The sequence below is a fragment of the Tachyglossus aculeatus genome, chromosome 26, assembly GCF_015852505.1.
Source record: "Tachyglossus aculeatus isolate mTacAcu1 chromosome 26, mTacAcu1.pri, whole genome shotgun sequence".
Taxonomy (NCBI): Eukaryota; Metazoa; Chordata; class Mammalia; order Monotremata; family Tachyglossidae; genus Tachyglossus; species Tachyglossus aculeatus.
Window position 1 is genome coordinate 11,349,577 of NC_052091.1, and position 11,390 is coordinate 11,360,966.

The following is an 11,390-nucleotide window of genomic DNA, read 5'->3' on the forward strand; positions in this document are numbered from 1 at the left end:
ACATAACCTGAAACAAATATTAGTCTCCTCCGGGAATCCCAAATAGATTTCTAGTTGCTTTTGAGTTATCTGGGGAATGGGGGATTTTGGGTTGTGTTTTGATTTTCTACTGGAAACTTGCGAAACGGAGTATGATTTAGATTGCCAAACGTAACTTCAGGCTGTTTCCTTAATTGATTTCTTTTGTTTCCTTCTATTCCTCAAAGATTTGTCAACATTAATTTTTATATGCCTAGTGCTTTGCCCCTACTGGCCAACTTTCTTTAAATTAATGAGCTGAGACAGCAATGGAAAAAAGATCTCTTTCCCAGCCACAGCAGGGAGCTGACATGACAGTGATAATAAAAATATGCTATCAGTATTGCATTTGTGAAATAGAAGTTATTAAAAAGTGATTTGCTAACCTATGGTGGTTGGCATGGGAAACCGAGTGACTATTATCATTATTGCTATTATTCAAGAAATCATCTTCCTGTTTTCATCATGTGGACAAGAAGAAACCTTATTTTCACCTGAACGTTATTTCAGCTGGAGTTCAAAATTTCTTAGGTTTCTGATTGTCCACGTCAACAAATCAGCAGGAACATATATTATATATTTAATATATATTATTATTATTAATAATACTAATGGCATTTATTAAGCGCTTACTATGTGCAAAGCACTGTTCTAAGCACTGGGGAGGTTACAAGGTGATCAGGTTGTCCCATGGGGGCTCACAGTCTTAACCCCCATTTTACAGATGAGGTAACTGAGGCCCAGAGAAGTGAAGTGACTTGCCCAAAGTCACACAGCTGACAATTGGCAGAGCTGGGATTTGACCCCCTGACCTCTGACTCCAAAGTCCGTGCTCTTTCCACTGAGCCACGCTGCTTCATAATAATGATGGCATTTATTAAGCGCTTACTATGTGCAAAGCACTGTTCTAAGCGCTGTGGGGGATACAAGGTGATCAGGTTGTCCCATATGGGGCTCACAGTCTTCATTCCCATTTTACAGATGAGGTAACTGAGGCTCAGAGAAGTTAAGTGATTTGCCCAAGGTCACACAGCAGATATGTTATTAATAACAATCATATTTATTGAGCTTACTGTGTGCAAAGCACTGTACTACGCACTTGACAGAGTACACTATAACATCAAACACATTGCCTGCCCACGATGAGCTCTAGACTGTAAGCTGGTTATGGGCAGGGAACATGTCTGCTAATTTTGTCATACTGTACTCTCTCAGGTGATTAGTACGGTACTCAGCACATAGTAAGTGTTCAATGAACACCAAATACCATATACATATGAAATGCCTGTCAGAGAACCAGCGTGACCGAGTGGAAAGAAAATGGGTCTGGGAGTCAGAGGCCCTGGATTCTCAACCTGGCTCTGCCACTTGTCTCCTGTGTGATCTTGGGCCAGTCACTTCACTTCTCTATGCCTCAGTTACCTCATCTGTAAAATGGAGAATAAGACTGTGAGCCCTATGTGGGACAGGGACTGTGCATACCTGATTGCCTAGTATCTACCCTAGCACTTAGTGCAATGTCTGGCACACAGTAAGTGCTTAACAAATGCCAATTTAATTTAATTTTAATTAATTCAGAGATGTGCATGAGTATATATGCATGTGTATGTATATACATTCCCCTCTCAGGATCGCACCTGAAGAGCGTCCAGTACTCTACCAGTCTTGGCTATGGGAGGGAGAGTCAAGCAGAGGCCTACCCATTCCATTCCTAGCTTTGCCAGTGGCTAATGAGTGGAAGGCAATCTGCTACAAGTCAAAACTCACCTGTGCTGGGCAATAGTGGCAAGGGAGATAATCGAGGGCGGAGACTCAAGTTGACTGCGTGGAAGAAGGCAGTGGTAAACCATTTCACAAGAAAACTATGGATACACTACCAGAACGATTGCAGATGGAGAGTGGGGCCTTCTGGGAGAGATGTGTCCACAGAGTCGCTACGGGTCAGAGACGACTCGACAGCATAAAACAAGACGTGTGGATATATACATGTACATCTCCCTGAATTCATTAAAATTAAATTTAGTTATATACATACATATCTCTGGACAGAAAATGCATCCATCAGCTGGGCTCACTGGAAGTTACCTTCTGGGCTTCTGCAAACCTGTGTGATCTGAGTCCTAGAACCATGGGCTATATATCTCTCAGTCATAAAATGATTGATTAAATTCATTAAATATTGAATTCAATATGATTCAATTATATTAGCTCATAAATACAATTGATCAAAGCTATGGAAACTGAAATACAGATTCCCAAACCCTGTCAGAACCTTGTTGCAAAGTAGGATGCTTTTTTGATCTGCGATCTTAACTGAGTGGTTATTAAGTTTCACTTTGAAAATATATTTTTTTAAGATGTTGCATTAAAGTGCAATTATAGGTTAAGTAACTTGCTGGCTTCCCTCCTAATGTGGAAAACCTTACTGTGACAATCAGATAAAAATGAGACTAAGCAGGACGGCAACAGCTACTAAAAGACGAAATTTAGCAAGTAGAAAAACTACTATTCCCAACTATGGCCTTATCCCAGCTGCCTATGTGGGAAATCCGGATTAATAAAGCTAACCAGTCAGTCGTATTTACTGAGTGCTTACTGTGAGCAGAGCACTGTACTAAGCGTTTGGGAGAGTACAACAGTGCTTTGCACATAGTAAGCGCTTAACAAATGCCATCATATTATTATTATTACAATACCATAATAAACAGACATATTCCCTGTCCACAATGAGCTTACAGTCTAGAGGGGAGGAGAAGCTTATGGAATCATGGACTGTTAACTCAAGTGAGACTCAAACACTAATATGCCCTTGGATTGTGACCTGTCTCAGAGAACATTGCAAATGGTCAGGCGGAGCATACCCAGATGTGTCTCGGGCAGAAAGACGGGAGTTGGTGGGGAGAGAAGAATAAGTGATGTTCATTTATCTAAATCCAAGACAGCTTCCTTTCTGTTATCCAGGGGATCCCTGAGTGATACTCAGTCAATCAATGGTATTTATTGAGTGTTCACTGTGGGCAGAGCACCGTATTAAACACTTGGGAGAGTAGAGTATAACAGAGACACTTTCTCTACCCACAAGTAAATTTCAGTCTCCCCTCATACTCCTGCCCAGGCCCCCAGATTGGGTAATAAATTGCTTTAACAACACACTCTCCAATCCATCAATCAACCAATGGTATTTATTGAAATGCTTCCTGTGGGCACTGTACTAAGCACTTGGGAGAGTCCAATGCAACAAAGAGAAGCCACGTGGCTCAGTGGAAAGAACATGGGCTCTGGAGTCAGAGGTCATGGGTTCAAACCCCGGCTCTGCCAATTGTCAACTGTGTGACTTTGGGCAAGTCACTAAATTCTCTGTGCCTCAGTTCCCTCATCTGTAAAATGGGGATTAAGACTGTGAGCCCCCCGCGGGACAACCTGATCACCTTGTAACCTCCCCAGCCCTTAGAACAGTGCTTTGCACATAGTAAGCGCTTAATAAATGCCATAAAAAAACAAAGTTGGTAGGAACAATGCCCGCCCACAAGGAGCTTAGAGTCTAGTGAAGGAGCTTACCATCGATCCTGAGCATCTTATACTGTCTTATACTGTGGAGTCATCTCCGATCCATAGCGACTCCATGGACACATCTCTTCCAGAACATCCCACCTTCATCTGCAATCGTTCTGGTAGTGGATCCATAGAGTTTTCTTGATAAAAATACAGAAATAATTTATCATTGCCTTATTTCACGCAGTAAACTTGAGTCTTCACCCTCAACTCTCTCCCATGCCACTGCTGCCCAGCACTGGTGAGTTTTGTCTTGTAGCAGACTGTCTTCCACTCACTAGCCACTGCCCAAGCTAGAAATGGAAAGGGTATACTTCTGCTTAGCTCTCACTCTGATAGCCAAGACTGGAAGGGTACTGGAAACTCTCCTGGTGCGATCCTGAGAGGGGAATCTACTGCATATCTACTGCATTAAGAGCACTGCAGGAAGCTCTTTGGAGTGTTTGATCAAAGTAGATGAAAGATATCATCAAGGAGTTGACCTTCTAGAGGAGAGAGAGAGAGATCCAAAAGTATTTACAGATGGGAAGCAGAAAGGAATGGAATTACAGATCGACAAATACATAAATGTTCTTCCCCATAAAACTGAAAGCTCCTTGGGGACAGTGATTAAATCTTATTAGCAGCACGGCCTAGTGGAAAGAACATGGTCCTGGGTTCTAATTCCGGCTCTGTCACTTGCATGATGTATGACTTGGGCAAGTCACTTCACTTCTTTGGGGCCCAGTTCCCTCAACAGCAAAATGGGGATTCAATACCTGCTCTCCCTCCAACCTAGACTATGAGCCCCATGTGGGACCTATTTTGTATCCACCCCAGGGCTTAGTACAGTGCTTGGCACATAGTAAGTGCTTAACAAATACCACAATTATTATTATTATTATTAAAAATCACATCTGCCTTATTAAATTCCCCTCTCCTCCAAGAAGCCTTCTCCAGTTAAGCCCTCATTTCCTCTACACCCTCTCCCTTTGGCATCACTCTTGCACTTGAATCTGTACCCTGTAATCACTCCACTCACAGCCCCATGGCATTTATATGTGTATCTATGATTTATTTTAAAGACTGTCTCCCCTTCTAAACTGTAAACCCCTTAAGGCAGGGACTGAACCTATCAACTCCGTTGTACTCCCCCAAGCGCTTAGTACAGTGCTGTTCACTGTTCTACCCCAAGTCAGTCCGCCCCTTTCTCTCCCCTACCACACTGCAAAGTGCCTGGGCTAAAAAGCACCCCAGAGAGATAGACAATTACTCTCCCCTCTTTCAAAGCCCTACTGAAGTCACATCTCCTAGAAGAGGCTTTTCCTGACTGAGCCCTCCTATTCTCTTCTCCCACTCCCTTCTGCATCATCCTGATTTGCTCCCTTTATTCAGCCCCCTCCCAGCTCCACAAAAATTATGTACATATCTGTACTTTTTTTATTTATATTCATGTTGTCTCCCCTTCTAGACTGTAAACCCATTATGGGCAGGGAATGTAACTGTTTATTGTTATATGGTACTCTCCCAGATGCTTAGTACAATGCTCTGCATACAGTAAGTGCTCAATAAATATGACTGAGTGAATGAATGGAGCCGAAAGAGAGATGAAAATCAGCCTTGCCCCTTGGTGGAAAGACCATCAGCCTGGAAGTTAGAGGATCTGGATTCTAATCACAGTTCTGCCACTTGACTGCTCTGAGACCTCGGGCAATTTGCTTCACTCCTCTGGGCCTCAGTTTCCACTTCTGTACAATGGAGATGAAATACCTCCTCTACCTCTAAAACCATGAGTCCCACATGGGACAGGGACTGAATCCAAACCCGTCTAGTGGCTAGAGCATGGGCGTGGGAGTCAGAAGGTCATGGGTTCTAATTCCTACTCTGCCGCTTGTCTGCTGTGTGACCTTGGGCAAGTCACTTCACTTCTTGGGCCTCAGTTTCCTCATCTGTAAAATGGGAATTGAGAGTGTGAGCCCCCTGTGGGACATGGACTGTGTCCAACCTGATTAGCTTTTATCTACCCCAGCACTCAGTACTGTGCCTGGGACATAGTAAGTGCTTAGCAAGTACCATTAAGAAAAAGTCTTGGACCTATCTCAGGGTTTAGCACAGAGTAAACAGTTAATAGATACCACAATGCTTATTAACCATTAAGGAGGGCACCTCCATTGTCCCTCCTGGGCAGAAGGGAGCTAAGAATAGCCCTGGACTCACCGCATCCCTTCCAGGCTCCTGAAGCCTGCTTACAACCCACCTGGGAGATAAGGACTCTATTTTGGGAATAATAGCCAAGTTGGGGAAAACGGACTACTTAAGCACTGCCAGGGCTCAGTGACATAATTCACTTTAATCTTTTAAGCATTTGACAGCATTTGCTTGAAAGAAGGAGCAACAAGTACATAATTATTGCACTAATTAAGCTGCCAAAACACAAGCATGCTGGAGTACCTTTGAAACAGTGAGCCCACAATTCATTAGCATCTGCTGTAAGCTTATTAATCACCTAACAGGCAATTAGCAAGCTGTTACTGTTTGAGACTGCTATGTAAATAAATTCTTGGGTTAATTTCTTCCTCTGATAATAAAGAAAACATTATGAAAATTAGCTAAGCGACAATGTAAATGATCTTCACTGTTAATTATGCCATGGTGTTACACATGCAGCCGCAGAACACCAGATCAAGCTTTCTCCTCTCACTCTGTGTGCTGTTTTAAAAATAAAATTGTTGACATAGGTAATAGGGAGGCTTTCAGTATCAGAGTCACAGATGTTTGCCTTCGGCTAACCAAAACCAACTGCTGATCGACTGACACTGCAAAATTAGAAACCCGCTTTACTTTCAGCCCCCGCCTCCTGACCGGCCCACGGTCACATGTCTGGTGGTCTCGGCACTGCTTCTTCCATTCTGGGAGAGAATGGAGCCATCAGGAGACCTAGAGGGTGGCTAGAATTATAATGATGACATTTGTTAAGCACTTGCTATGTGCCAAGCACTTCTGAGCACTGAGGTAGATACAAGGTGATCAGGTTGTCCCAGGTGGGCCTCACAGTTTTAATCCTCATTTTACAGATGAGATAACTGAGGCACAGAGAAGTTAAGTGGCTTGCCCAAGGTCGCATGGCAGATAAGTGGTGGAGTCGGTATTAGAACTCACGTCCTCTGACTCCCCAGCCCGTGCTCTTGCCATTAAACCACGCTGGGTCTCTCTAGGAAAACCTTTCTTCCTCACCTTGCCCCTGGGGAAGGACTTGCCTAAATCCCCCAAAATGCAGCGTGAAGAAGCACTGTGGCTTAGCAGTTACAGTACTGGTCTTGGGGAGTCGGAAGGACCTGGGTTCTAGTCCCGGCTCTGCCACGTGACCGCTGTTTAATAATAATAATAATAATGGCATTTGTTAAGCGCTTACTATGTGCAAAGCACTGTTCTAAGTGCTGGGGGGATACAAGGTGATAAGGTTGTCCCACGTGGGGCTCACAGTTTTAATCCCCATTTTACAGATGAGGTAACTGAGGATCAGAGAAGTTAAGTGACTTGCCCAAAGTCACACAGCAGACATGTGGCGGAGCCAGGATTCAAACCCATGACCTCTGACTCCAAAGCCCATGCTCTTTCCACTGAGCCACACAGTTTGACCTGGGCCTACATGCCTCAGTTCCCTCTTTCGTAAAATGGGGATTAGGACTCTAAACCCTGTGTGGGACATGGACTGTATCCAACCTGATTAGCTTCTATCTAATCTTGCACTTAGTACAGGTCCTGGTATATAGTAAGTGCTTAACAAATGCCTTTGGAAAAAAATGCTCTTGGCGAGCTTCTTTGGATACGGGCAGGCAGCATTGACTAGAAAACCACATGCAAAGAGGCATAGAGAGGTGCAGGAACCGACCCAGGGGCTGAGTTTTTTATTCTTATGATATTTGTTAAGCACCTACTATGTGCCAAGCACTGCTTACAGTCGTAATCCCCATTTTTCAGATGAGGGAACTGAGGCCCAGAGAACTGAAGTGACTTGCGCATGGTCACACAGCAGGGACTGTGAGCCTGTTGTTTCTAGACTGTGAGCCCGTTGTTGGGTAGGGACTGTCTCTATATGTTGCCGATTTGTACTTCCCAAGCGCTTAGTACAGTGCTCTGCACACAGTAAGCACTCAATAAATATGATTGAATGAATGAGTGGCAGAGCCGGAATTAGAACCCAGGTCCTTCTGATTCCCAGGCCTGTGCTCTATCCACTAGGCCAAGCTGCTTCTCACTCTGCCACCTCAATAGGAGTTGGGACCCAGTTCCATGCCAGCCCTGGGTGAGCAAGGGGGGTCATGTTCCTAACAGTCCATAGGGCCAGATTTCCGGATGGCCATGGAGAGGGATGTATGTGGCCCAGCTGTGGGTTTTGGATCCTTCCATCTAGGCACAGACCAGGCCCTCACTGTATGCAGCTGTGGATTGCCTCCATGCCTGATTTGGCTTTGAGCTTAATACCTTTGTATTGCCACCTGAGTGCCAACAGACAACTCAACAAAGGACATGATGCCCAGGGTACACAGCCCCAGGCTTTTCACTCTGAGCCTGGGGGGTGAAAATGGGGGCAGGCATTTTAGATGGCAGGCAGGGGAACTGGAGGAGGAAACCTTCAAAGAGGGAACAGAAAGCAGCTATTTTGGGTCTTTTTTAGACCTAATTGGAAGCTCTGGGGGTCATTCAGTCAGTCAATCATATTTATTGAGTTCTTACTGTGTGCAGAGCACTGTACTAAGCACTTGGAAGAGTACAATACAGACTTAATCCCTGCCCACAACGAGCTTACAGTCTAGAGGTGTCCTCTCAGAGGCCTGGGATGAGCAACTGTGGGAATCCAACTGGGAATCTAACTGAAACAGCCATGTGGGTTCATTTTCCCCAGCCCCCTTCTAGAGCAAACATTCAAGGCCCCAAGCCCCTCTCTGGTCTAGGAGCCTTCAGTACACAAGAAACAACGTGGAGAGGTCCAGAGAGGTGGGGATTGAAGGAACCGAAGCCACCCAGCATAACTGTGATTCATTTCCTTCCTCTCTCTTTTTTTCCTCTCGCTCTCCACCCCCTCACCCTGAATTCAGTGAACCCAGAATCTACAAAACCAGAGCTAGCACCCCATGGCACTAACCACTCTTAAAAGTTGTTCCAATCACAACTCAGGTCCAAGTGTGTTTTCTTCTTGGAGTCTACATCTTGGATTCACCCACCACTCTTGTTTGACAACACTGCCCATCTCTCATACATACATACATACACACTCTCACCTCTTCTCTCCTCTCTCTCTCTCTCTAAATATATATATATATATATATATATATATATATATATATATATATATCATCAGTGAGCAAGCCAACAGGCCTGACTGTTGGCCAACTAAAGGCAGAATGGCTTCCTAACCTCCTTTGACAGAGGAACGGGAGGACATGGTCCCCGTTCTCCAAGAGCAGCTGAGAATAGAGGCCAGGAATCACCTATGCATGGAAACTCCACAGTCACGCTTGGGAATCTGTGGTTTTTATGTTTACCACAATTAATATGTCTACTGCAATCATTATAAGCCACTAAAGGCATGATTTTTCAACCCTGTCAAATTTCCTATGGTGTCAATGTTCTGAATTCCTGCTAAAAAAAAGACATTATGAAGAAATGAGTTTCCTGCAATCTAAGATCATTTCTCACAGTTTGGAGGGGGTTTGGGCAGTGCTGTGGGCTATTCAGACCATACTTCAATTTCCAGGGGCTGTTTTGCATTCATTTCACTGTGGCTTTTTTGCTGCCTTGGTGAGTTAGAGAAATAGCAAAGATAAAATTAAGTCGTCTGGACGTCCAAAATGAAGACGATAAAGAAGCCCTTGATGGAAAGCAAACCTGCAGTCATTAGTAATGATATTAAAGGATGAACTGCAATATCACCATTAAACAATTAATTTGCAGCATTTCCCCCACCCAGTCCAGTGGAAGAGGATCACTAAATGTCTTGGCAGGCACTAATTACACAACTTACCCCCACATAGGCACACCAATCAGGGTGATTGCAGGTCATCTTTGGCCCACCTGCCTCTATGGAGAGGTCCCATATTTTCATCTCGAAGGTAGGGAAAAAAGCCAGGAGGGAATTGGGGGAGAGGATGGGCTAAGGGAGGGCTCAGGCCTCAACGAGCAAGCAGGTCAAAGAGCCGCCATTTTGGGTCCGGTAACCTTGACAGGAAACCCTCAGAGACCTGAGATGGTCAAGACTGGGAGACCAATTCAAAAAGCCGTTGAGGCATCGCCCCCTTGGGTGATTGGCATCTGAACACTCCACCCTTCTTTCTTCCCTTCCCCGGACCATTCCATGAGAACAGGTTGGCTCATCTTCCCTCAATCTTGCCAACTTGTCCTTGTTACACTTCCTCTCTCTAACTCTCTCCCCTGTCCTGAATGGGGTGGGAAAATTCTTATTGGCTTTGAGTAGAAGAGAAGTGTCTTTAGTAGTCAAAGTTGCAGTAGAAGCAATAGTAATAGAGAAGCAGCATGGCTCAGTGGAAAGAGCATGGGCTTGGGAGTCAGAGGTCATGCGTTCAAATCCCGGCTCTGCCGCTTGTCAGCTGTGTGACTTTCGGCAAGTCACTTCACTTCTCTGTGCCTCAGTTACCTCATCTGTAAAATGGCGATTAAGATTGTGAGCCCCACATGGGACAACCTGATCACCTTGTATCCTCCCCAGCGCTTGAACAGTGTTTTGCACATAGTAAGTGCTTAACAAATACCAAAATGAATTAATTAAACAATTAGTAATAGAAGTATTCATTCATTCATTCAATCGTATTTATTGAGCACTTACTGTATGCAGAGCACTGTACTAAGCACTTGGAAAGTACAATTCAGCAACTGAGACAATCCCTGCCCAACAATGGGCTCACAGTCTAGAAGGGGGAGATAGACTTCAAAACAAGTAAACAGGCATCAATAGCATCAATGTAAATAAATAGAATTATAGATACATACACATAATTAATAAAATAAATAGAATAATAAATATGTACATATATACACAAGTGCTGTGGGGCAGGGATGGGGGTAGAGAAGAGGGAGCTAGTTGGGGCAATGGGGAGGGGAGGTGGAGCAGAGGAGAAAGGGTCATAGTCTGGGAAGACCTCCTGGAGGAGATGAGCTTTCAGGAGAGACAATAGTAATAGAAGTAGTAGTAGTAGTAGTAGCAGTAATAGTAGTAGTAGTAGTAATAATAGAAGTAGACTGTAAGCTCCTTGTGGGCAGGGATCATATCCGCCAACTCTATTGTATTGAACTCTCCCAACTCCTTAGTACTCTCCCAGCTGCAAACAGTTCAGTAATAATAATGATGGTATTTGTTAAGTGCTTACTAGGTGCCAAGCACTAGTCTAAGCACTGAAAGTAAGTAAGCAGTAAGTGCTCAGTAAATACAATTGATTGGTTGTTTGATAGTAGCAATAGTAGTAGCAGCTGCAGCAGCAGTTATGATAATAATAATGATAATGATGGCATTTGTTAAGTGCTTACTCTGTGCCAAGCACTGGTCTAAGCGCTGGGGTAGATACGAGGTAGTCAGGGTGTCCTGCGTGGGGCTCGCAGTCTTAATCCCCATTTTACAGACAACATAACTGAGGCCCAGAGAAGTCAAGTGACTTGCCCAAGATCACACAGCAGATAAGTGGCGATGCCGGGATTAAAACCCATGACCTTCTGACTCCCAGGCCCATGCTCTATCCGTGCTGCTTCTCTAGTAGCAGTAGAAGTAGCAGTAGTAGCAGAAGGACCAGGAGTAAGGGTAGAGTATAAGAAGCAGCATGGCCTAGTAG

At 44.4% G+C, this 11,390-nt stretch overlaps 2 non-coding genes across 2 annotated transcripts; one reads left to right on the top strand and one right to left on the bottom strand.

Moving 5' to 3' along the window:
- Window positions 1-1,637: 1,637 nt before the first annotated feature.
- On the top strand, window positions 1,638-1,775 carry LOC119946293. Its single transcript, XR_005456399.1, has one exon. It is a non-coding gene; the product is annotated as a small nucleolar RNA SNORA7 (small nucleolar RNA).
- Window positions 1,776-3,821: 2,046 nt separating this feature from the next.
- On the bottom strand, window positions 3,822-3,959 carry LOC119946243. The gene has a single exon (XR_005456351.1). It is a non-coding gene; the product is annotated as a small nucleolar RNA SNORA7 (small nucleolar RNA).
- Between the last annotated feature and the right edge of the window lie 7,431 nt (window positions 3,960-11,390).